The sequence below is a fragment of the Pan troglodytes genome, chromosome 6 (assembly GCF_028858775.2).
Source record: "Pan troglodytes isolate AG18354 chromosome 6, NHGRI_mPanTro3-v2.0_pri, whole genome shotgun sequence".
Classification (NCBI taxonomy): domain Eukaryota; kingdom Metazoa; phylum Chordata; class Mammalia; order Primates; family Hominidae; genus Pan; species Pan troglodytes.
The window spans coordinates 18,085,580-18,099,509 of record NC_072404.2 but is presented as its reverse complement, the minus strand read 5'-3'; positions in this window follow the sequence as shown (position 1 = coordinate 18,099,509).

The window sequence follows — 13,930 nt, the reverse complement described above, 5'->3', positions numbered from 1 at the left end:
ACTCATCAGTGAATTTCTCTACTACTTTGTGATCAGAGGATGCTTTAACATCACAAGTCTTAAAAAATGTAATGCTGTGTCTTTTCATAAATGTCTGCACCCAGCCTGCTGAATATTCAGTTTCCTTAAATTTTCACTTTATCATGATAGATCTTTGCTTGTCTTATGATCAGCATACCATTAAGTTGCATGTGTTCACTGCAACACTGATGGATACACTCTTTCAATACATCATTGAGAACTTCAGTTTTAAATTTGGGCAGTGATTTTCTATTTTTCATTAACTTCTGTTTATCACTTGCAGCACAGCATTTTAATTGTTTATCTTTCTGTTGCTTCAAGTAATATGTGGTGGTCATTCCAACACCACACTTTTAAAATACATCTATATTTAAATCACTGTCCAGTTTCTCCAATAGCTTAATTTTCTGTGCTGTAGATAAACATACATTCTTCCTCTTCTTCTTACCACGGTTACATAGGAATATCTGCAAGCTTTTCATTTTTCACATTTTCAACAACATCTTTATACCACAGAACAGAGAAGAAACAAACAACAAAAAACACACACAGTGAGTAATGAACATAGGTCTTGGCCCCATGTGGTGCATTATGGGGAACCTCTTGTTGGTGCATCTGACTTGCCCATGTCCCATTTTATTACCCTTTTCGGATGCGCTTGCATGGGGGAATCTGGGCATGAATGGAAAAGATATATCACAGCAGAAGTGGGCTAGGAGGATGTTTTCTACCTTGGGTACACTGAACAAACTGGGTGTTGTGTGCTTTCATTTTGACTGTGGCCTGTCACATGAGATAAGGTGTGGAATATTTCACATGTGGTATCACGTCAATGCTCAAAAAGTTTTGGATTTTGGAGTATTTTTGATTTTCTGTTTTCGGATTAGGGATGCTCAACCTGTATAATGAGACTGTCATAGTCGTTTGTGCTGCTATAACAAAATACTTGAGACTGAGTAACTTACAAGGAATAGAAATTTACTTCTCACAGTTCTGGAGTCTGGGAAGCTGAACATCAAGGTGCCAGTAGGTTCAGTGTTGAGTGAAAGCGGCTCCCTCTGCTTCAAGATGGCACCTTGAATTCTGTGTCCTCATGTTATAATACTGTTGGGGTGTCACTTCACCAGCCAGAAACCTCTGTGGCCAGTAGCACCTTTTTCTGAGTTTTGCTCTGGCCTACTGGGCTCATTCCACCCACTTGGCCCAGCAAGCTGCACTTGGCTCACACTACTGGCCTGGATACCATACCTGCCAAGGGCAAGCCAGGCACAGAGCAGCAAGGGGTGTGTGAGCAAGTGTGGGGTCCAGCCACTGCACAGCCAGACATGCTGGCTGCGGTGGGGCAGGCAGTTCCAGGAACTGGCATGGGTGCTGGCTCCCTATGAAGCACAGCTGGACCAGGTGTACCATAAGAAGCTTCCTTGGCTGACACTGGGGAATGCAGTGGCACCCAGATGCTTGGAGATGCCAAGAACCTTAGAGCCCTAATGAGGGTGTCAGAGCCTTGGCTTGGGGAGCTCCTAGGTCTGGGCCCTTAAGGGCTGCAGCTCTTCTCTCCTTCTTGTCACCTGCAACATTGTGAGCAAGGCGTGTGTTTCAGTCCTGTTTATGTTACAGCTCTTTTAGCCCCGCCATTTGGCAGGTCCCTAGTTCTTGTCTTGCATCCAAGAAGAATGAGGTACACAGACAAGCAGAAGGTGAGCAAGATGAAAAGGAGCTTTACTGAACAATAGAATAGCTCAGAGAAGACCTGCAGTGGGTAGCTCCTCTCCGTAGCCAGGGTGTCCCAATGAGTGTTCAGCTCCTAGCAGAGAGGGTAGCTCCTCCCTACCGCTGGTCATCCTGTCATCTCTTCTGCCTCAACAGAGACGGTATCAGCTCTTTGCAGCTGGTTGTTCTGTCATCTCTTCTGCTCTCAGGAGAGAGGGTAGCTGCTCTATGCAGCTGGTCATCCCCTCATCTCTTTTGCTCTCAGCAGAGAGCGTAGCTCCTCTCTGCAGTTGGTCATCTCCTCATCTCTTCTACTCTGGCTGAGGTCTGGGGCTTTTATGGGCCTCAGCGGGAATGAAGTGCATGCTGATTGGTCCATGGACGGCCATGAGCAGGTCCCCAAAATGCACCACAAGTTCCCACTCAGGTCTGTGGGACCAGCAGCCTGGCCCCACGCTTCAGGCCTTCCCCAGTTTGAAGGTGGCGCTTCATTGGTACCCACCCCTTTCTACACAGGAGCCTGTCTGCCTCCTGCTCCTGTTCATGGCACCCAGGTTGTTCATGCTGAGAGGCACCTGCAGGCCAGGGTCAAGCTGCCCTCAGCCACCACTTGGCCTCCCTCCCTTGCTTGTTGGTGCCCAAAGTCCAGAAGGGGCCTGGCGGCAGGGGCCTGGCGTGTTATCACTGCCCCAAGTGTGCACATACCTGGCTGGGTTGCAACATCACCCAGAATTGGCCTCAACTCTGCTGTCTGATCAGAGTGGGTGCTGACAGCGGGGAGAAGCTGGACAGTGGGAGCAGGCACTTCTGAGCCTGTGGTGGGATGGGGAGTCTTCCGAGGCCACCAAGAGTGCAGAGGTGCCTAGGTGTGCAGCTATGGCTTGGGCTGCCACAACTGTGCCTGGGAGGGCAGGCCTCCTGTCTGCTTCTGGCTTCCAAAAGCACAGGGGTGCCCAGGTTGCAGCCCCGGCTTAGACAGTTGCAATTGTACCTGGGGAACTTCTGCCCTGCCAACTTGGAAGGGGCAGGGCTCCTGCTTGTCCCCGGCTCCCACTGGCTCCATGGAGCATGCAGCCCCCTCCATGCCTCCTCTCTGCATTTTCCTTGCAGTGGTGGCAGGTGAGGTGCAGGTGGTGCAGTGGCCCCAGCCAACCCCTCACAAATGAAACCTACGTTCCTGAGGCCAGCCCTGCGAGTGTCTGTTGCACCTTTGCCCAGGTGCTTGCAGGCTCCCAGGACGCAGTGGGGAGTAAGATTGAGGCTGTGGCAGAGGCCCTGGGCCTGTGAGCGGGCCCTGCCTGGCTGTGCAAGGATGGGGGTGGTACAGTTGGCTGCCTTGGGGAATTGGGACATAGGGGTCCCACTGCTGCCACCGCTGCTCCTGCAGCAACTCCTGCCACCACTGCCCATACCTCCCTGCTGCAGCCAGCATGATGGTAGCTCCATATGGCCCACCGCTGCCATCACACACATGGTGGAAAGAGCAAAGGGGTAAAAAGGGCCTAGCTAGTTTCCTCAAGCCCTTTTCTAAGGGTACTAATCCATTCATCAGAGCTGACCCCACATGACTTAATTACTTCCCAAAAGGGAACAGGAACGTTCAAACCATAGCAAAGACGAAATTTGAAAGACAAGTAACACATTCCATAACAGTAGATTCAGCCTCTTGGGTAGGCAAAACTAGAATTGACCTACATGATATAGCTTGAAGGTGTCTTTCCAAAGACATTTCTTTTTACTAGTCTGTCTTAAATTCCAATTAAAAATTCAATCACACAACATATGTTTATTGATGATCTACTCTGTGTCACACATTGTTTATAGAATAGAAAATACAACAGAGAACAAAAACAAAGACATTGCCCATTTTCCTTAAACCTTAAGAATTACCACCTGGATAAGGTTTGTCCTATATATGTCCTGCTTATGCTATTATGGACTTGATATTTTCTACTTTTAGAAATTTATATACAAAAATTACATAAATTTATATAATAAATCACTTCAATATGTGTTAAACAGGTAGTATTTACTCTTAATAGAGAGTAAATGTAAATAAATTAATGCAAGGATTTCAAAACTACTTTTTTTTTTTGAGATGAGATCTTACTCTCTCCTTTACTGATTGATTGATTGATTGACTGATTGAGATGGAGTTTTGCTCTTGTTGCCCAGGCTGGAGTGCAATGGTGCCATCTCGGCTCAACGCAATCTCTGCCTCCTGAGTTCAAGCAATTCTGTTTCAGCCCCCCTGAGTAGCTGGGATTACAGGCATGCGCCACCATGCCTGGCTAATTTTGTATTTTATGTAGAGACAGGGTTTCTCCAGGTTGGTCAGGCTGGTCTTGAACTCCCGACCTCAGGTGATCCGCCCACCTCAGCCTCCGAAAGTGCTGGGATTACAGGTGTGAGCCACCACACCCAGCCTCTCCTTTATTAATTAATAGATGTCAGTTTATCAGGACTACAATCATGATAATTCTGAGTTTACAGAATGCTGTCTCTCTATTTAAAGGGGGAAGAGGGGAATAAGAAAGTGTTAGAGAGGTATAAAAGGACCATAAACTAGGACTTTCACCTTCAAGTAAACAAAAAGATACTATGTGATTCGTTTTGCAATAAAATTATTATCACTATGGCTTTGAGGATTTATTGTCCTATGAAATCATCTTCTTAAATACAATATATCCTGTATCAGTTAGTTGTATTGTGAAAGTCACTCTAGTTTAATTGATATCATTGTAGGATAGAAAGTCTTTCCCTGAGATATTAAGAGGTTGGGTAGAGTACCATAGAGAGGAGTTACATTTCATTAAGGCCTTAAACTTTTCATAGTCTAATAAAACAGAAAATGTGGAAAGAGTTCAAAAGTGAGGAGGAAAAGGACTTACTTCACAACTTTGCCGTTGAACCTGCTAGAAAATGCAAGATAAGGTAAACAGCAATTTCCATTTTCAAATTTACAAAACTGTTTACTTCCATAGGTAGTTAATATAGTCTCAAATTAAACTTGATTTTAGGAATTTACTTAACTGAGGTGTAACAGATAGATAGATGTATACATGCATGCATATATGCATGTGTGTTAGGAATTTATTTTCTGAGAAAATAAGTCCAACTTGAAATGGTTATTAGGGGAGAAACAAACCCTATCACTGATGTGCTAGACGGTTTCCGTTTGCCCAACCAGAAACATTATTTATTTCCATCCTACACTGTGTTCTGGAAGACTGAACTTATATGAATTCCATCAACAAGCTCCCTTTCTTTTGGCATCCTGTTCATTTGGACCAAAAGGTAAGCTCCAGCAGGAGAATAAATGAAGGGAGAAAAATGAGGTCTGAATGTGTTTTTTCGTTTCTGGCATCCTTTTCGTGGAAGAATGAATCTCCTGACTAAATATCTCAGTTCTTGTCAGGAATTCCTCTTAAAATAGCCCTCTCTATTTTTGTGCCACTTCTTTACTAAGGGTGGTATTAGTGCTGTAATTTATTAGTCCAAGTATAGCACTAACTCTTGTAGTTTTTCTACACCATGTCTACCTACTTGTAAATAGCCCTTGTGTTAAACACTCCTCTAATTACCTAATTTAAATGTATCATTTTTTCTTTTTTCCTGCTAGGTCCCTGACTAGCTCGAACAATCTTATTAAGAACTTCATTGGTTTGGGATCAAGTATTCAGCATGTAGAATTAATCTTTCATAAGGAAACCTAGTTTTTAAAATGCCGCTTACTATAAATACCTTATACATCAGAGAAAACAGATATTCTGCACTATCATTAAAAAACTGGATTCTAGGTGGGCATGGTGGCTCATGCCTGTAATCCCAGCACTTTGAGAGGCTGAAATGGATAAATTATGTGAGCTCAGGAGTTCAAGACCAACCTGGGCAACATGGTGAAACCCCATCTCTACCAAAACATGCAAAAATTAGCCAGGTATGGTGGCATTTGCCCATAGTACCAGCTACTCAGGAGGCTGAGGTGGGAGTATCGCTTGAGCCTAAGAGGTGGAGGTTGCAGTGAGCCAAGATGACACCACCACACTCTGGCCTGGCCAAAACAGAGAGACCCCGTTTTCAAAAAAAAAAAAAAAAAGAATTAAAAAAAGAAAGAAGGAATTAAAAAAAAAAACTGTTCTTATTTTCAATTCCATTATATCTTACAGTCTTTTGGGAAAAAAGTTATAGAATAAAACAAAAAATTGCAAAAGTAGATAAAATATTCTACTCGTTAAAATACATTTTAAAATACAATTTTTCTTGTAAAAATTACTTTTAAAATTTTAGGGTTGGTTCTGGTTGTTTTGAAGTAGCTGGAAACAGATTTAATCTCGCTCATGTTGGGATACAATACAAGCTGGAAAAATATTTTAAATTTAAAAAGCAATAATTTGCAGGCACTAAGAGGCCACCATGCAGAGTTATAATTCTTGAGATAAGGGAAGATGTGGTAAGTATCTACATTCACTAACTTTCTTGCTCAGGTATTTTCTGTATAACAACCGAGGAAAATAGAGCCCATTCAGATAGTGCAGTCTCAAGGAAATGAAGCCTACCAGAGAGTGCAGTTTCACTAGGTAAAAAAAAAAAAAAAAAAAAAAATCAAAGATCAGAGTTTAGAATTACATAGAAAACATTACTGACAGAGGTTAAAGACCTAATAAGCAGAGATACAGATGATATCCTGGATAGGAAGAAAATATTTTAACAGGTGAATCTTCCCTAAATTGGTCTATAGATTCAATATCATTTAAAAATTCTGCATTTTTTTAGTGGAAATCAAGATTATTCTAAAATGTGTGTGAAGAGTAAAATGTATGCAGGGGAATAAGAAGAGTCCAGTAATGTTGAAGAAGAACACAGCTGTAAAACTCAACACTAACAGATACAAAGACCTATTATAAAGAGACAGTAATTAAGACTGTAATACTGGTGCAAGGAGAGTCAAATAAACCAGTGAAAAGGATACATAGTTCAAGCCCGGTGCGGTGGCTCATGCCTGTAATCCCAGCACTTAGGGAGGCTGAGTTAGGAGTTCGAGACTAGCCTGGCCAACATGGTGAAACCCCGTCTCTACTAAAAATATAAAAATTAGCCAGGAATGGTGGTGGGCACCTGTAATCTCAGCTACTTGGGAGGCTGAGGCAGGAGAATTGCTTGAACTTGAGAGGTGGAGGTTGCAGTGAGCCAAGATGGTGCCACTGTACTCCAGCCTGGGTGACAGAGTGAGACTCCGTCTCAAAAAAAAAACAAACGTGTAGGTAGTCCAAAAATAGACCAATATAATAACATCTGCACCTGATTTATTTAGTCCAAAAATAGACCAATATAATAACATGGGCACTCAATTGCAAGTCAAGGGAGACATAACCATCTTCTCAGTAATGGTGTTGGGTCATTTGTATTATGCATTTTTTTTAAGGACATGGGCCTTTATACCACATAAAACTACTTTGAAGATGGGGCAAAGACTTATATTTGAAAGCTAAAATAGTCAACATTCTCCAAGAAAACGATAAAACATATCTGTATAATAACCATTAAACTATTGACTTTTATTTACATAAGACTTTTTGTTCATTAAATTATTCAGACAATGAAAGGTGAGCACAAACTGAGAGAAAATATTTGCAGTACATATATATCCAATAATGGGTTTATAGAGAACATATAATGAAGTACTTATATTAAATTTAAAAATTCATTTAAAAGGGGGTAAAAGATTTAAACACTTTCCAAAAGAGAATAGAAAAATAGTCAATGAATATATAAAAAGATCCTCAGAATATTAGTTATCAGATAAATGCCAGTTAAAGTCACTCCTTACCCATCAGTGGGTAATGGCTAAAATGAAAATGACCAAAAGTATGAAGAATGAGTGAGGATGTGGAATAACTAGAACTTTTACTTTATTAATTTAGAAAAATATTTGATATTCATTACTAATGCTAAACCTACTTATACACGTCAACCTACCAATTCCTGCACAGCAGTAAGAAAGACCTGATTATTGATACACACAACAACATGCATGAATCTTACAGAGTTAATGCTGAGTGAAATAAGTGAGACACAACATAGTACCTGATGTAAGACTCTATTTACAGGAGGTTCCAAAAGAAACAAGACTAATATGGTGATATGGTTTGGCTCCATGTCCCCACCAAAATCTCACTTGAATTGTAATCCCCATAAGGGTGGGGCCAGGTAGAGGTAACTGGATCATGGTGTTGGTTTCCCCCATGCTGTTTTCATGACAGTGAGTCTCACAAGATCTGATGGTTTTGTAAGCATCTGGCATTTCACCAGCTTGCACTCACTGTCTCTCCTGCCACCCTGTGAAAGGTGCCTTCCAACATAATTGTAAGTTTCCTGAGGCACCCCTAGCCATGTGGAATTGTGAGTCAATTAAACCTCTTTTCTTTATAAATTACCCAGTCTCGGGTATTTCTTCATAGCAGCGTGAGAATGGACCAATACATGTGGTGACCAAAGTCAGAATTGTGTGGTGCGGTGGAGAGTATTGTCTGGATAAGGGCACAAGGGAATCTTCAAGGAAGGGGTCTGGAATGTCTTGTACCTTGATTTGGGAAGTGGTTACATGAGGAAGTCAACATGTAAAAAATAATCGAGATATATATTTAAGATTTAAACACTTTATGTAAGTTACATTTGAATTTCTGAAAAGATACCTTTCTCATGCAAATAAAATCAATGTAGGTTTGATTTTCTCTAACATAATCCACTTTTAGTTGTGTCACACAGACAAAATAGAAACGTATCAAAATATAATTTGCATTTCTTTAAAATTGTTAATGTAATTTTTATAACCATTTTTTCATTGTTCACATTTTTAAAAACTAAATCAGACTTCTGCCGTGTATATACAAGACCATTTATACTCTAATGTTCTAGTCAAACACTGAGAAGTGGTGTTTTGATTGGTGATCCTGATCACAGATCTAAAACACCCATAATTTTAGGGTTGAATGAAGACTTCTGATGAATATTTCCCTCAAATGAAATGTGTTATTCAGTGGTCCTTTCATTGTTTAGCCAAGGAGTCCTTAAATTAAGAGCTAAGGACCATAACTATTCAGTTAACCATTTATACATAGTTTTCCCTAGGCTTGCAGAATATTGGCTTAGTCAGTCAATTCCAGGTAAGCCATTAAGCAATAATCAAATAGCAAGCAATAATTAGCAATTCTTATATAACAAACCAGGAATGTAGAGAAGTGGGACTGGGGAATGTTTACATTAGTTCAACAGAAATAGTTGGAGAGCCATAGGTATTATTAAGTAGCTTTTTGGGTATTTTGTCTTAATGATGGATCCATTATTTGTGACAGACTACAGCAAAAACTCCTTAAATTAGAAATCTAGTGCCATGCTAATTAATTATGGGGCCTCGGCTGAGGCTCTGGGTCTCAACTTTCTTACACATATAAAATGAATGGTTATTTCTAAAATTCTTCCATTCTATTGCCTAAGATAAAGTTCTACAATAATTTTTTAATATACTTTAATATAGGTTTCTACATAATAGCCACTTATCTATTCATACTTCTGATTACAAATTTAATCATTTTTCCATTTTATATTAGATCAGTGCTTTGCTCACAATGGAAAAAGAAGCACTTTAATATATATTTCTTAAAGTATGATTTCAAGAAAACTTCATAGTCTGCATAATATTCCTCCATCTCTCATTCCCTTTTTGCATGGTAGCATGAAAATAAAAATATACTCATTATAATCAGTAATTTTCTCTCACCCTTATACCAAATCTTATACCCAGGAAAGCCATGAGTGCTTCTTACATAATCAGATCCAGCCTGTCTAAATATAAAAAAGGAATAAAAAAGATAAACTGTTAAAAGTTTGTACATTTATACAAATGAATACAGCTTTATAAGAAAAAAGTTTTTAAAATATGTGTAAAGGAACAGTAACATGAATAGCATAATTTCTGAATTTTGTTTCTGCCATAAACAGTGTGGGGGCAAGGTAGCTCAGTCAGGGAAGGGGAGAAATTTCTTGGTGGCTTTGAGGTTTGTCTTTACCTCACCCAGTCCATGCCTGGAATCCTCTGTGCACTTAGTGACCTCAGGCCCTATGTCCCAGGCTTTTCTTTAAACATCTCAGAAGGAGGCCGAGGCTAGGCTGGAAGGCAAGATTCTCATTTAGAATTTTCAGACCCTTTGGTCTGCAACTGAATGTGATGGTGGAAGCTGGTCCCCTGCCTCTAGCTGTCTTCACTCCACCATCCACTTTTCTTCTGCTGCTTCTGACCATCCCAGCAGCATCCTGCATTTGAGGGGCTTCCAGTGCCCTCAGGACACCCTCACAACAAAGAACCATGGACATCTCTGCTAACGGCTGTTTTTTTTTTTTTTAATTATACTTTAAGCTTTAGGGTACATGTGCACAACGTTCAGGTTAGTTACATATGTATACATGTGCCATGTTGGTGTGCTGCACCCATTAACTCATCATTTAACATTACGTATATCTCCTAATGCTATCCCTGCCCCCCCACCCCACCCAAAGGATTATAAATCATGCTGCTATAAAGACACAAGCACATGTATGTTTATTGCGGCACTACTCACAATAGCAAAGACTTGGAACCAAGCCAAATGTCCAACAATGATAGACTGGATTAAGAAAATGGGGCACATATACACCATGGAATACTATGCAGCCATAAAAAATGATGAGTTCATGTCCTTTGTGGGGACATGGATAAAGCTGGAAACCATCATTCTCAGCAAACTCACAAGGACAAAAAACCAAACACTGCATGTTCTCACTCATAGGTGGGAATTGAACAATGAGAACACACGGCTGTTTCTTGACACCATTGTGGTTCACCCTGGACACACCCTGCCGGCAACTCAGCAGAAAGAGATACTTCAGGAAAGAGCCCCACAGAGCTGGGAAGTGGGCCTGGGGCTTTTGGAACAGCCATCCAGAGTCCCAGGTACCCATGTCATGGTCTACAAGGTGGAGCACAGGCTCTGAGTGGCCACATGTCCTTGGCCCTGTGAGGAGTATGTGGTGAAAGGCAGCTTTAGCAGCTGCTGAGGCACAGCCCCTTCTTGTCCAGGTCTGAGTTCTATTGATAACAATGCTATTGGAGGGACAACATTTAGGGTGTTTGACACATAAAATACAATTAACTGTGCATGAAAGTTCTGGATCTTGACCCAGAATACTGAGAATAATATTCAGTAAATGGAAAATATGATCTTGGTACTGGAGGCATGTGACTCTGCTGCTTATTGTCAATCTTGTCTGCTCCTAGGAAGAATGGGAAGCATGTGGATTTAGTATTGATGTCTTCCCACCTCCCAGCATCCCCCGTCCTGTCTCAGGAAGTGAAATCTGCTCAAAACTTGGTAGAGAATTGTCACACCCAGAATTACTCTCCTCATGAAGAGATGACTGATTATTTTTTCTCTCCTCTCACCCTTACAAACTCCCTTTGTCTTGAGGAAAATGATGTCAGCTAGGTAGAAGAAAAAAGGCAAGGGTGAGAAGAGCAGTCTCCTCAGTAGAATTCTTTCAGGGGATTTTCCATTTTAAAGGTTGATATTTTCAGACAAAAATGACTCTTTCATTGGTGGAGATCCAGGTATTACAGCAAAGTTTGTTGAAGAGATTGCTTGTGTCATTGTATCCTATGCTTAGCTACCTCAGTTGAAATTCAGGACAGTATAACAATTACAGTTGTGTGTTTTGGAAAATATGACAAACATATATAGGGTTGCGAGGATTTATTTTTAAACTAGGACATTAAAGTACTATCATAGCACAGAGATGCTATGGAGGAGAGGATAGAAAGGCAAGATGAAAGATACATAAAAATGTATAAAATTTTTATGAAGTTATAACTTAAACAGTGAAAGAATCATTAAAATTTCTTCAGTGTAAAAAATGCATCTAAAAACTTAGACGTCTCTTCCATAGGAAAAAAAATAGCAAGTGTTTTTTCAAACTCTTTATAGACATTTATATCTTAAGTATCTATTCCAGATTCTCATTTGCCTTCTTTACAATCGAGGAATGACTTTTTAGAGGTGCAATTAATGACCCCATTCTCTTTCACTAATATAAGAGTATAATTATTTCATTGGAAAGCACTGCTATATATTATATTTTATTTCTTTCATATCTTTGTTCATGTATTAGTCTCATACAGTGCCTGCCTTATAAGATATTGTAAGAAATTATCAAGATAAATTTAATGCAGAAATAACAATGGTATATAATGTCCGTACTTATTCATTTATGCTTACATAACATTGGAGGTGCTCAAAAGGTTCCACGAGTATTGAGTCATTAAAGCTTAGTACCCCTGTGAGGTATACTTGATTATTATCATTATAGTTTATTAGACAGATCAAGCTTACCCTGGAGTCCTGAAAGCTCTTACAGAAAGTGTTGGCTTTTTAATATTCTGCATCTGAGAATTACAACTCAGGTTTGTGAAATTAACTCATTTTTCTTAGGATTGTCTCTTTTGAGTTATATGGTTTCACCTTCTTGTAGTATAGCAGAAATAGTGCACACCCAGCTTTTAGAAAACCTGTAGTTGAAAGGCTATTTCATCTCCTTCCAGAGAAACAAAGAAGAGGCAAAATATTTGAGGGATTATAAGTAACCAGTGGGTGACATGAAAATTATCGATATATTTGGTAATATTTATTGAAAAATATACAGTGTGCCAAGATTGTGCTAAATCCATTCCAGAGACCAGAGGCTTGAAAGTCTGCATATTTTGCAAGTGTACAGCTCCATAAGTGGAAGAGCTAGTCCAGAACTCTAGCCTTTTGACTTCTAGCCCGATGCCATAGCCTCCATCCCTGAATTTCCCCAAATTTGATATGCTTGCTACCAGTGAGATAGAACTTGATTTTTCTCTGTACACAAGTATTACTTTAATAGTTATATATTTCACTGCATTTTAAAATAATATTATTTCCCCACTAAACTGTGGTATGATAGATATCACTCCCTAGGAGAAAGCTAAATCAGGTAGAATTTGGGTTTAGGAAGTAAGTAGAAATGACAAAAATCACAAAGGTGGAACATTAAACTTTAAAGTCTGGAAGACCTACTATGTATCATATCACAGACTGAAGTGTATGAGGTAGTGTGAAGTGAGTGTGGTTTGAATAACAAGAAGAAAGAAATAGGCTTTTAGCTCTAGCTCTAGTTCCTGTTTATTTTTGAGGAGATGAAACTGTTGAAAAATGTTTTCTTGCTTTTGCTTCTGGATATGTAAAAACTATTAAGGAAAAAAACCTTTAAAATAAGCAGCTTATCCATCATGGGGCCTTTAGATTCAAACTGATTGGTTCTGAAACCACAGTACATCCACTTACTAGTTGTGTGACCTTAGGAAAGTTAATTAACCTCTCTGAACTTCAGATTCTTTATTTGTGAATGGTGATGAATGGTGTGAACGGTGATGTTATTTGTGAATGAACAAACACAATGTCTACAGAGTGCTTAACTTGTATTAGAAGGCATTCAGCAAAAGGTATCTACTGCTGTCATTTCTAGCACATTATTACCTCTTCTCTTTGAAACTTGCATCTTTGAAAGTATCATCAGTTACATCAGTCACTATAACTTTTAGCCCCTGACTCACTGTCATTCTCTTCTTTATTTCAGGTTTTGATGAGAACATGAATAGTCCATGTAAAATGTGGGCGCCTCTGTTTCTTGAACTCCCCTCTTCCCCAAAGCTTGTCTTCCACCCTAATTCAACCACTCAGTCTCATGGTCACATCCTAGACGTTGACATTGTCAGTACGTGGCATCCTCCCCAACTATAATCTCATTATCTAGTCTCCTCATCACAAAAATTTTAACATCACCGTTTTCACGAATCTGTTTTTACTGACCCTTACCTTCTTGTTGTTCCGTCTCCTTCGATACTAGTCTGCTCAAGCTGCCATAACAAAGTGTGGTGGCTTAAATAACAGAAATGTATTTTCTCATGGTCCCAGTGGCTGGGAAGTCCAAGATCAAGAGTGCCAGCCAATTCAGGTTTTGGTGACAGCTGTCTCTTCCTGGATTGCAGGCAGCTGCCTTCTTGCTGTGTCCTCATGTGATCTTTCCTCAGTGCAAAGATCTTTTCTGGGTGCACTGATTTTTTTTTTTTTTTTTTTTTTTTTTTTTG